This window comes from Herpailurus yagouaroundi, unplaced genomic scaffold (assembly GCF_014898765.1).
Source record: "Herpailurus yagouaroundi ecotype Mexico unplaced genomic scaffold, PumYag 162, whole genome shotgun sequence".
Taxonomy (NCBI): domain Eukaryota; kingdom Metazoa; phylum Chordata; class Mammalia; order Carnivora; family Felidae; genus Herpailurus; species Herpailurus yagouaroundi.
The window spans coordinates 73,911,025-73,923,433 of record NW_024412403.1 but is presented as its reverse complement, the minus strand read 5'-3'; positions in this window follow the sequence as shown (position 1 = coordinate 73,923,433).

The window sequence follows — 12,409 nt, the reverse complement described above, 5'->3', positions numbered from 1 at the left end:
GAAGGGCTGCAGTCTACCTTACCCCAGTGGCAGCCATCTCACTCACCTCATATCTCTGGGCCCTAAATCTCACCTTCCTTAATACAGGCTCTGTGCCTTAAGGAGCAACACAGTTCATGTCGCTAGAACTCTGCTCCTCAGAAATGACTTCAGGGTTCCTGAAAACTATTCTGCTTTTATTGTCTGGAATCCAGCATCTAGCTGAGATCTTGGCATGAAACAGGGCTTCAGTTAAAAAAAAAAATAAAAATTTAAAAAATTTTAAAAAATGGCTGTTGAATGGTGATAACAGAAGGGAAGTGAGCAGGAAGGGCAGAAAGGCAACAGCTTTGCCAGTCAGGGTCCCATGTGTTCCCCAAGGATTTCCCCAGGCAGGGCCTCCACAGCCATTCTCGGCACCTCCCTCTCCTTGCCCTACCTCTGTTCCAAGCCACAGGTCCCCAGCTGCCCTCCTCCCTCTCCACCTTGGATTGGATCTGACCTCACTTGCTAACAGCCCTGCCCAGCCCCTGGGGTAGAGAGAAGGTTCTCATTAAGGGGGAAGCAGGATGGCCACTTTCCTTCCTGAGTCCTTTCCCATCACACAAAACTTCCATCATATTCTAAGTTATTGGGCAGATTTGCTTTGTTCCTGCTTGGGCCCACAGTCACCTCCCTGAACCTGTGACTGGGCCCTTAATTAAACACTGTCTTGCTTTGAGACCCTCTAATGAAAACGTGTACCACAGTATGACATAATGTGTTTTATTACAGGTAATAAAATACTTTGGAACAGGAAATAATGACGAGTTCTCTGAAGAACCTTGAAAAAAAATGTTTCCCTCATCAAAATTAAAACTTTGCCTTTTGTATTATTTCTTCCACTCCCAACCCCACTAAAAGTGAATGCAAATGAATAGGACTTTCTTAATATTTAAAAAAAGAATAAAATGTTAGTTCGCAAGATTGTGAGTACCAGTACAGTTTTTCCTTATAGTTTAGAACAATTGAACCACTTGATTCCTCAGTGTGGCCCAAAGAAGATTTCCAAATGCCCCTAAATAGAACTCTCCTTCTATGCTTTGCTGAGATCCACTCTTGTAGGAAGTCATCTGGACAAAATAGATCAAACACTAAATTTGGCTGTATTTGTATTATTTCCTGAGTGTTGAGGGTTTGGCTTCCAAGAGATGGATTGTGGATGGAATCTTCCATCGTGGATCCAGTTTCTGGAGGTAGCTATGGAGCTCAAAATAAAGCATATATTTAAAAATATATACATTTTTGAGTATTATCTCACAATTATTCCTGCTTTCTTTTTGAAGACTTCATCATGATTGCCTGATTCAATGCCACATATAGAGAGGACAGGACACTTTTTAATTTATTTACTTATTTTTTTTTAGAGAGAGTGAGAGAGATAGCACGAGTGGGGGAGAGGGGCAGAGGAAGAGGGAGTGAATCTTAAGCAGGATCATGTTCAGCCTTAGTGTGGAGCCCGATGCAGGGCTCAAACTCACAAACTGTGAGACCATGACCTGAGCCAAGGTTAAGAGTTGGACACTTAACTGGCTGCACCACCCAGGTGCCCCCCAATGCTTTTTTTCTAAAAAGTTTATTTATTTTGAGGGAGAGAGAGAGAAAACATGCGAGAGAGTGAGCAGGAAAGGGACAGAGAGGGAGAGAGAGAGAGAATCCCAAGCAGGCTTTGCGCTATCAGCATAAATGTGGGGCTCAAATTCATGAACAGTGAGATCATGTCCTGAGCCAAAATCAAGAGTCAGATGCTTCACTGACTGAGCCACCCAGGTGCCCCAGGAGACACTTTTAACGTACGCCCTTATGCGGCTAAGCCACTTGGCTCTCTGCTCATTGAAACTGGCTATTGAGGCCAATACCACTTCGTTTCTCACCAAGAACAGAATTTCAAACCTACGAAGGGCTTCTAGGTGGCTGGCTTCACCTAGCCTGCCTAAGTCATCAACCAGGGTTCACTGAGCAGAGCAATGGTAGTGCTTGCCTCCCAACCTCTGGACCAATAACCCAAATGTTGTGACTTAATGACCACTGAGTCAGCAGCAGCTCTTTGCTTGCCAAGAATAGCACATTGTTCTTTTCCTTTTCAAGTAGTCTCTCCACAGGACAAGAAAATCACAGATTTTGTAGTACATGGTAGAAATTCATGCATCAGGGGCAAGATTATTTAAACAGAATACAAAAAGTATTCAAATGAGAGAAAGCCAAGGACAAAGATGAATCATTCCCTGCTTTAAAATGACTTTGCGGGGCACCTGGGTCACTCAGTCGGTTAAGCGTCTGACTTCGGCTCAGGTCATTATCTCACAGTTTGTGGGTTCAAGGCCTGAGTCAGGCTCTGTGCTGACAGCTCAGAGCCTGGAGACTACTTTGGATTCTGTTGTCTCCCTGTCTCTCTGCCCCTCCCCCACTCATGCTCTGTCTGTCTCTATCTCAAAAATAAATAACCCCCCCCAAAAAAGAAAATAAATAAATAAATAAACAAATAAATAAATAAATAAATAAAATGACTTTGCTTTGCAACTCTCCACTGTTCTCGTCAAAGATATTTACTGAAATGATTCCTTAGCTTTACCATAGAAGCCTCCCATGGGCCAAATACTTTTTCCAAGAAGACTCACAGAACATATACACACCTGTCAGGTATTAAGGCTTGTGTTAGTTTCCAAATGTTTCCCAGTCCTTTGAAAACTAGTTAAATTTAGAGAATCTAGAGGAGCACTTGCTTTTTTCCAAAACTTATCAGACAAAAAAAAAAAAAAAAAAGGGAAAGAGGAAAGAAGGCAGGATAAGTAACATGAAAAGCCTTAGAGTAGTAAATAGGAAATGTGAATTATTTTCTTGGCTAAACTACAAATTTATCTTGTGCCTGCCAGAAATCACTCAGTTTTTTGTGACTGCAAATTTTCCATACATCTCAACGGGTCTGGTTTGTAAATTATTGCAAGAAGTCAGCAAGCAGTGCCATATACTGTAATTTCATTGTGCTAATGTTGCCAGAATCTGTTTTAATATTCTCTGAACTCATAATGGAATCAGGAGTATAGATTTTGATTCAGAATACGTATGATGTTTTAATATAAACACTTCGTGGAAAACCCGAAATGTATCTTGAAGCCTGTGTAGTCATTGTTTACACTAGGGAGACTGTTTTACTTTAATAACTATGTTTATGCTCACTTGCATTTGTTCCAATTTGAAATTTCTCAAATACGTAAGCTTCTTATTTTTATTTGACCGTTGTGACAGTCTCCAGATTTGTCTAGGGACCAGTCTCCATTTTCTTTCTGTCTGTTCATCTTCACACTGCTCTCATGGTAAAACAAAAATTGGGTTCTGTAATGAGCCTTCTTTATCTATAAATTCAAATCCACTTTGCCAGCTGTGGTGCTGAGCACAGAGCAAACAATTAGACCCTTCTCCACTTCTGTCACTTGCTCAAGGAGCTCAGTCTTCAGTGACTGCTTATTGCATAAGATAAAGTCCCATTCCTTGGGCCTTTACAATCTGGCCCCATCTGTTTCTCTTTTCATGTCCCTTCCCTTTCTCCCTGTGTTCTTCGCACCAGTCACACTACCCTTCTCAAGGTACCAGAGCACCACATATGTGCCCTCACTTTTTCATGCCTTTCCTAATCTGTGTGAAATGGCATCCTCCCTTCTTGCCCTGGAATTACCCCAGCTCAAAGGTCACCTCCTTCCCCACTCCACTTGGGCAGAGTAAGTCTCTGCCTCCACCGAGATCTTGAGGAACTGTTTGTATTCCTCTATCACATAGGGCCATAATTTTCTAAGTGTCTGTCTCTCCCACAGACACTTGGGGGCAGGTGCATTTCTCTCTTCACTGCCAACAGCACAGCTTAATGAATGTGGTGTCTGTTCATAAGAAGCCTTGAACGAGTGTTGGTCAATCAGTGAATAAACCATTCGGAAATTCCCCCCATCCAAATGATGGTTGACCTTAAAAACATCAATGTTGGAGCGCCTGGGTGGCTCAGCTGAATAAGCGACTATTGATCTCTGCTCAGGTCACAATCTCATGGGATGGAGCCCCTGCCAGGCTCCATGCTGAGCGGAGTGTGCAGCGTGCTTGGGATTCTCTCTCTGCCTCCCTCTGCCCCCTTCCCTGTTCATGCTCTCTCTTTCTCTCTCAAAATAAATAACCTTAAAAATATAAGTTTCTTGGAAAACAAGCTGATTATATATCATCTTCTGCATGGCAGAATGCAATATTTACAGCTGTAATACCGGAAAGGAGCTCATAGAAATGAGGGCTACTGAATAGGGTAGAGGAGGCAACCATCAGTCAAAATCTTTATTGAGGGCTTTTTATATGCTAGGTTCTGTCCCAGGTGACCCCTATTGCTTGGTTTCATAAATTGAACCACAGCAGTTATTTTCTTTCTTTTCAGAACCCTTTCTAAAAGCAAAGCAAAGCAAAGCAAAGCGAAGCGAAGCGAAGCAAAACAAAACAAAACAAAACAAAATAAAACAAAACAAAACGTTATGAGGGGCACACACATCTACTTTTAGTTAGGTCTCTCCCAAGATTTGGTTCTGTGCTCTATGAGAACAATGTTGCTGTTTTCGTGAAGGTGTATCTTCCTATTTGTGTCAGCCAGGTGTTCCTATTATGTGGGCATGTGCTCTGGATAGGATTCCAGACCCTCCGTGTGCTCCTGTGGCCGACACAGGTGGGAGAAAACTCTCAGTAGGAACCACAGAGCTCTCCCCAGAGCACCTGGTGTCTGGTTCTTTCCCCCATGGACAGGAAAGTCCGGAGAAAGCAAGACAAGGGAGACTGTGGAGAGAAGTTCTTATTTGGGAAACCAGCAGTAAGAGCCACGTGGGGTGGTGGTTTCTGTGCAAACATTCTCATCTGTGAAACATAAAGCAGGAAATAGTGGTTTTCAATAAACTTATATCTCCTATCAAGAACATTCTAGAGCACCAAAGAATTTGCTCCTCATTGTTTCTCATATATGGCGTTTTCTAGCCAGTGTCTGGAAGGGAATTGAACTAAAAATGAAGCCAAAGTGAAAAGCAGCTTTGTTCCTAGAATCATTTTGTTTTGTTTTTTTTTTTAACTATGGTACAACTATATTGTTGTATTGTAGGTAACTAACTAGAATATTCTTTCTAACTGCCTGTCACTAATAGTTTACCTACTGGGAAAACCAACTCTGTCCAAATTAAGCCCTCAGCAAGCATTGATTTTGTCTCAGTTTTATGGTAAGCTTTTATGATAGGGTTTACCATACTCCTAATATTCTGATACTCTTAGGTACACTGCTTAGCTGTGCTTGTCAAAGGCAATTACATTTGCTACATTTCATAAGGGTCCAGAAGCATGTTTGGTTCTGTGCTAGAAAGGGTTGCAGTGTAGGATTGTGGATTTTTATGGGTAATCATAGTTGAAACTTACTTTGATCTTGCTAGATCTCTTCAAATAGCAAACAGTAAATTAAGGCTGCAGAATAAATTCCCTCTGACTCGTTTAGGGTCAAAGCAAATGCATAAAAACATTAACTGCTTTCGTTTCATGCTTCCTGTCTCTACGGAGGTAGGGGGCAGCGGAATAGAAATAAAGAAAAAATATATGGAGTAGGTAGGGATAAAATCCTCTGGTTAATCAAGTTAGCATACTTACTAAATGTGAGATTACATTTGAACATAATGAAATTAACTCAATGCTAAAATAACCCCAAGCAGAATTTAGCACAAATCACCCCCACCCCCACCCTTTCCCCAGGCATTGAACTCGGCTTTCAATTTTGCCAGGCTCTGGGACCTGGCCAACTAGGAGCCAGCTAGGCTAACAGCACTTCTCTCCCAGCTCAGCCAGCTCTCAGAGACTGCAAATGGCATCGTGGTTTAGCTCTTTCACACCCAAGGCCAGCTCCGCTCAATAAGCCTCCCAACCCTGTTACCTTTAGCTTTCCTGGATATGCAGTCTCTTTCCCCACTGCCATCTTCAGGCATCTCAGTGCTGCTTCTCCTCAGCCCTGTCTGCTGGGCAATCCAGCCTCCCCATTCCTCACAAACAAACTGCTTACACTCTGGGCGAGAATCAGAATATTTGATAACCGAAATGGTGTGGGCTGGCCCCAAGCAAGCAGAAAGGAAAATGGCCATCAGGCAGATGTGGATTCATGTGATTCACGGGGCCTTCTGCTATACCCAGTGCTGCTCCTTTAGTTTCTGGGCTCACTGGGTGGGGGGCAACCTAAGGGTGGTCAAGTGATGGGGAATACTCCGGAGGCTGGGAAGAGTGGCTTATCCTGGTCCTGTTGTACTGGTACATACCCACTGACTATCAGTCCCTCTGGGACCCCACATGACTTCCCAGAATGTTGCCTGCATGCCTCACTTTAACAGAATTCTGGTCTTTACTCTTCCTCACAGCTCTTACAAATCACTGCTGGCTGTTTACTGTGTGCCTCAGAGTCAGGGCAAGGAAGGGGTGGAGCTTTCCCTTGACTCTCCAGGCTGACCCTCCTTCATGGCTCCCCCACCCCAGCCCACCTCCCCAGGTGAAAACTCCCTCCTGAACTACTATGCATCCCTGTCTCCTCCTTTCAGTTGCTGCCACCTCATAAGCTCCTGCCAATCTTCATGTTTTATCAAGAACTTTGGCTCATTTCCCCACCCCTCGTTTGCACTGTGAATTAACAAGTTAGTATTCTGACTTTCCTCTTTAAATGCAAGTTAAATTACTTCCCAGACGACTCCCCCTCACAGTCACCCTGAAACCCGAATTCTTTGTCATGGTTTTCATGATGAGCTGACCCTCGACCACCTGATCCAGCTTTATATTCCACAGACCCTGGACCCCGATGCTACCAAATTATGTGAGTTCTCTTGTCTGACAGTCTTTCTTCTGCCTGGGATGCACTTCCTCGCCCTTCTGGCTCTGGCCTGCTCTTGTTGGTTCTGAATGAAGCTCAGGATTTGCTCCTCAGTGAAACCTTCTTTGACCCTTTCAGGCCAGGGTCAGGTGACCCTCCTCTGTGCTCCCAGAGTGCCCCGTTCTAACCTCGATTATGGTCTTTGAATCCTGTGTGGTCTCCAAATCCTACATTGTGATGATTGATTTTTTTGTTTTTCTTTCCCTTTAGACTGTAAGCAACTCAAGTAAACTCCAGGTCAATTCTCCTAAAAGCAGTGTGCCTAATATAATGCCCCTTTTTGGCATCTGCAGAGGTATTTCGTGCTCTTCCCCCCCCCCCCCACCAATTTTTGGCATTTTTATTTTACTTCCTCCTGATGGAATTTGTTTTTTGCATTTTAGTTTGCTTTTTCTTTTTTTCTTTTTTTATAAATTTTTTTTTCAACGTTTATTTATTTTTGGGACAGAGAGAGACAGAGCATGAATGGGGGAGGGGCAGAGAGAGAGGGAGACACAGAATCGGAAACAGGCTCCAGGCTCTGCGCCATCAGCCCAGAGCCCGACGCGGGGCTCGAACTCACAGAGCGTGAGATCGTGACCTGGCTGAAGTCGGACGCTTAACCGACTGCGCCACCCAGGCGCCCCCAGTTTGCTTTTTCTTGATGGAGTTGCTGGATTTCCACAGACATTAGATGTGGACTCTAGGGCACTTCCCTTAAAGGGGTAGTATTTGTGATTGCCCATGATGGAGGTTGAGCAGCAAAGCCTGAGTGGGGTAGGGATGGAGCAATCAGCAAGCATCTGGAATCATTGCTGTGGATGAGATATGGAGATACGGAGACTCTGAAGACTGCAGGTGTAGGTGTCTGTAGGTGGATCCCAACTGTAAATGCTTGAAAAAGCTTGCATTCTGTCACCCATAATATTTGGTAAAAATTAGTATGCATAATGAACATTTCAGAATCCAGTATATTTTATAGTGATTTTGAGATCTTGATTATACTATCCTAGTAAATACAAGAAAAATAAGTTAAAAGGGACCTAGCAATACCATCATTCATAAGATGTTATAAGTCTGTTAGGAGCTAATTTGAACCACAAAATCTGAGTTGCTTTTAGTCAAAATATTTTTTTAAAGTCTTTAAAATGCCAAAAATATGGGAACAAACACTAGAAAAGATAAAAGAAAAAGGTCTCAAAAGAGGATTGACTTTGGAGCCGTGCTCCACACCCAATCAGTCACGTGTTAACTTCATGCCTCTGTGCTGGAAGCGGGGGATGCAAAAATGAATGACAGGGTTCCTGCCCTGAAGGCCCTCACCATTTAGTAGGAGATGAGGCTGGCCAACGAACAGCAAAGAGTCAAGGAGATAATTTAGGTCAATAATTTAGAGGGACACACTGGATTTATCTTTGCAGGCAGTAATTCTAAGAATAAGAGCTGCCTTCCTGCCACAGCTAGTATGTGAGCCATTGGAGTTCTCAGGCATGATTCAAATAATGAGTCAAACCAGTCCTCAGAGCAGTTAACTGAAAACATTGCATAGGCTACCAATCTCTGTCCCTCAGGCAGAAAACGACCATACTATGTCTTGACCATTATTGAATTCGGTGGCTTAATGTAATGTTTTCTGGCACATTCTGGGGATTCAGTTTTTAGAAAGTTGCTCCACCACCTGAATATTATTCTGAAATAATAATTATGCTTAATTTAAAATTGCTTTGCTTTGTGATTTTTTTTTTTTTTTTTTAGTGTTGTGTTTAACATTTAGGGTACCGTCCTTCTGTACTAAAAATCATCTCTTAGGGAGTCATCTATTGGTTGCTCTTTGGGCTTTAAAGGAGATGCCTTTCTTTAAGATGGTGGTAGAAGTGGTCACTACAGTACTATTAATTATAATGAATAATATCAGTTAATCATGAGCTTTGTTTGAGTGCCAAGAATGATTCTCAAAGATAGGCTATTCGTTGGTAAATCTCTCATTTTCATAGAGTCTTCCTTACAGTGGGTAATTCTTTCGTTGTCGGTTAGCAGGAGATACAGTACCTCAGGCTTTTTGTTTGTTTGAAATTATTGAAATTGAAATGGTTTGAAATTGAAATGATTTGAGGAGTGCTCAGTGGCTCAGTCGAATAAGCATCTGACTCTTGATTTGGGCTCAGGTCATAATCTCACCGTTGGTGAGATCAAGTCCCACTATTAGCACAGAGCCTACTTGGGATTCTCTTTCTCCCTTTCTTTTTTGCCCTCCCCCCCAAATAAATAAACTTAAAAAAAGAAATCGAAATTATTTGAAATTCTATCTCCTTTCAATGAAAGCTATACTTTTCTATTATAATTAAAAACAGATTTCAGAATGGGCAATGTTTTCAAGGAGCAGCAAGACAGAAGGGATGAATGAAAGAACTGGGGTGCATTTTCTGTAACATGCAAAGAGAAAATGAGAACTAGACACAAAGAAAACATTCAGACTCATTAAAAAATTACTAATGTTTCTCAATCAATGTATTAAGTACCTGCAATCAGTTTTCACCCTTCAAATCAAGAAGGGGCAGTGTAGTCTCTTGGGAGGAGGGGGAGTGGGTGTTAGGAGCTCCTATTTTTCATGCTTCCTGTGCTGTCCTTGCCCAGATGGACCCAGATGCTGGAAAGGTCTCCTGAAATCAGTCAGTGCCTTGATTCCTAGTAGAGTTGCCCCTTAAATATGCGAAATAATATCCCTAATGCTAACAATAGCCAGAGTTTGAATCCAAGAATTCCATGTTGGTCATCTCATGTACCTGAGAGCCCTGGGGAGTCCTCTTCTTACTCATCTGTAATGATATAGAGTATCATCAAGCCTAGCCAAAGTTGTTTCCTTGATAATTATTCCTTGGATATAACCTCCTATGTAGTAGTTGTTGACTTGCCAAATGCAACGCTCACTTTGTACCATGCCTTCATGAACCAAAAAACTATGGTACACGCATAGGAGGTGTTTTGTTGTTTTATTTGTGGGGAAAGAAGCAAAACTCCCAAGGCATCCTATGAGTAAATTACTTCTCTGATAGAAAGTAGTGTCCAAGTCATAACTATAACTAGTGGCATAGTTTTATTCAAGTCATTTCACTTTCTGGACTTCATATGTGCAAAAGTACATATGAATGTGCATACAGCAGTATATTGTGGGAACACAGCAGAAATCGTAAATTGGGAAGTAATCTTAGCTGAATATGCTGAAGCCCATGAATATGGGATATTTGTATTAATTTGGGTTCTATTATCACTTCCATGACTGATTCTTTTTGAGCCCTGGGGCATTTATTCATTCAAATCCATTCATTTGTTCATTCATTCGTTCATTCATTCAGTAAAAATGTATTGTATACTATGGGGCACCTGTGTGGTTCAGTTGGTTGGGCGTCTGACTCTTGATTTCTGCTCAGGTCATGATCTCATGGTTTGTGAGATCGAGCTCAGAGCCTGATTGGGGTTCTCTCTCTCCCTCTTTTGCTGCCCCTTCCACACTCATGACTGTGTGTGTGTGTGTGTGTGTGTGTGTGTGCACGTTCTCTCTCAAAATAAAATAAACTTAAAGGATTATTGTATACTGTCAGGTACTGTCCTAACCTCTGAGAATATAAGATATACAAAAAAGCAGGGCTCTTGACTTCAGAAAGCCTACATTCCAATGAGAAAGATGGACAATAAATACATAAGCAAGTAAGTAAACAAGATAATTGCAGATTGTGAAAAGTGGTTAAGAAAGAAATAGAAAGGGTTATGGGATTGAAGGTAATGGGGCTAATCACTTTCAGGTAGATGCTTGTAGAGATGCCATCTGAGTGAGACTTGACAAATGAAATGCCAAACTTCAGCTTCTCGGCCTGACAAGGTAGAGAGGTTATTCATGTCAGCAATCTGTAAGTGCAAAAATGACCCATTTAGACTGTTTCCCACAGCACATTTTGTGCAAAATGTACAAAATGCCCTTAAGCAGAATAACACAGATGTCAGCCTCAATTTTTAGATTTCCATGGCATCCTCCAGTAGAGTTGGTCCTGGCCATTACCAGTATTAAGCTTAAAAATAAAACTGCCAGTTATTTTACCAGCAAAAGCAGGTTTATTTGGGAATGACAATGAATCACAATTCGGGACAAGCCCCCAGGGCAAAACCATAGGTAAGTCCTGAGAACAAAGGAGAGGAACATTTTTTTTTAGGTTTATTCATTTTTCAGAGACAGAGAGAGGGGGTGAGTAGGGGCAGAGAGGGATGGAGACACAGAATCTGAAGCAGGCTCTAGTTTCTGAGCTGTCAGCACAGAGCCTGATGTGGGGCTGGAACCCACAGACGTGAGACTATGACCTGAGCTGAAGTCAGATGCTTAACTGACTGAGCCACCCAGGTGCTCTGGAGAGGAACACTCTTCTATAGAGGAAAGGAGGAAGTTAGGAGGGCTGTTATAAATTAAAAAGTCCATTGGCGTAAACTGGGCATTTGCAGTATAGTGGCTTTTCATTGGCTGAACAGTGATAGTCTCTCATTGGCTGGGCTGTTGCCAGAGGAGGAGTAAAAACTTTCCTCCTTTTGCTGGGATAGTAAAGTAGTACCATTGTGCAAGATGTCTCTTCCTGTTGGGTCTGCAATTGAGGGGTGGTAGCCCCTGAGAGCTCCCCGCGCTGACCTCCTAACTCCATTCTAATTGGGTTTCCTTTACCAATTTTCACACCAACTGCTCCCTCATTTGGGGAGGGAGGATGCAGGGAGCCCTCTGACTCTGTGGTGCATGTTCTGGCTTCATTAGTCCTGCTCAGACCAGGCTGCAGGCAAAGAAGAAACACCTGCTTAGTCACAGCTGAACTGTGCTGAGAAAAGAGTGACCACCCGCTTCCTTTAGCTCTGCTCACGTTGGCCAACGAGCTTCTGAGCCCATTTGTCATCTCCTGGGAATAGAGCTGACTCAGAGCATTGGCTTCTTGTTTGACCTGGAAACAGCTGGAAACAGAAGGCTTGGATAAAAAGCAGGTGGAGCTGGTGGCTGCCTATGTAATAGGGAAATTTTCTGCCCTGACCTGTCCTCAATGCTTGAAATTTTACCGCTACAAGTTAGCATCCAATCCACTCAGTTTCGAAAGGTTTTTATTTGGCTTTAGTCTTCAGTTTTCTCAATTTTTTGGAGGAGGTAGCCACTCTTTAAATGTTATAATTTAACATCTTAAAAGGGGCTCACAAAAAATTCTATACATAACAAGAGTCAGTTTATAGGTGCCCTATCCAGAATTACCACACCTCTGAAATGACAAATTCATACACTCTACTCTTACAGCATAACTCCTAGTCTTCTGACCCGCCCACTGCATTACTCCCATTACATTGCTCTCTGGCCTCCTGGAGACCTCTCCTGCCATGACTGGTTCACAGTCTCTGTCTGATGTAAGACACAGATAAATGGAATTCAAGGTAGAAGTCCATCAGTCTACGTTTGCTATCTCCACCATTCAGCTTAAGAAATAAAACATTATT